Raw genomic sequence first — 1026 nt, forward strand, 5'->3', positions numbered from 1 at the left:
ACATGAGCTCTGAGATATGCCTCGTCAAAGATCGCAGCTCCATAGCATTTAGTGACCCTTAGGGACATTCCGGTTCAGCGTGCCCAAGAATGTTTGAGCACTGAAGAGGATAGCACCTGGTCACTCGAAGCTAACAGAGCAAAGAGTTTGATCCCACGACAAAAGGTGAGAGAGATTTGGCAGTTGGCAACTTTGTACTGGCCAACACTACAAGTTTTAGCATCACCCGAGACGACATCATAAAATGAAAACGAAGTGTGATTTCCAAAAAATGAGAGAGGTTATTGTAGGCCTCTGCAACATGGTCCTGTAGGAATTAGAATCGCATCCATACCTCACACAAGCTCTGAGATATGCCCCATCAAAGATCGCAACCCTATGGCATTTAGTGACCCTTAGGGACATTTTGATTCAGTGTGCCCAAGAACGTTCGAGCGTTGAAGGGGATAGGAAAAGGTTAGGGATATGGTTTACCTTGCCACCTGGAGCTAATAGAGTAGACAGTTAGATCCCAAGATGAAAGGTGAGAGAGATTTGGTAGTTGGCAACTTTCTACTGGCCAACACTGCAAGTTTCAACATCACTCGAGATGGCATCATAAAATGAAAACGGAGTGTGATCTCCAAAAAGAGAGAGAGGTTATTGTATGCCTTTGCAACATGGTCCTGTAGGAACTAAAATCACATCCATACCTCACACAAGCTCCAAGATATGCCCCATCAAAGATTGCAGCCCTATAGCATTTAGTGACCCTTAGGGACGTTCTGATTTGGCATGCCTGAGAACGTTCGAGCACTGAAGGGGACATGATGAGATTGGTGATAGGGTTTACTCAGCCACCCAAAGCTAACAGAGTAGATAGTTTGATCCCATGACGAAAGGTGAGAGAGATTTGGCAGTTGGCAACTTTGTACTTGCCAACACTGCAAGTTTCAACATCACCCGAGATGGCATCGTAAAATGAAAAGGGAGTTTGCTCTCCAAAAAGAAAGAGCGATTATTGTAGGCCTCTACAAAATAGTCCTG

Source organism: Cupressus sempervirens, chromosome 6 (genome assembly GCF_028749045.1).
Source record: "Cupressus sempervirens isolate cs-2001-9-10 chromosome 6, ASM2874904v1, whole genome shotgun sequence".
In the NCBI taxonomy this organism is placed as follows: domain Eukaryota; kingdom Viridiplantae; phylum Streptophyta; class Pinopsida; order Cupressales; family Cupressaceae; genus Cupressus; species Cupressus sempervirens.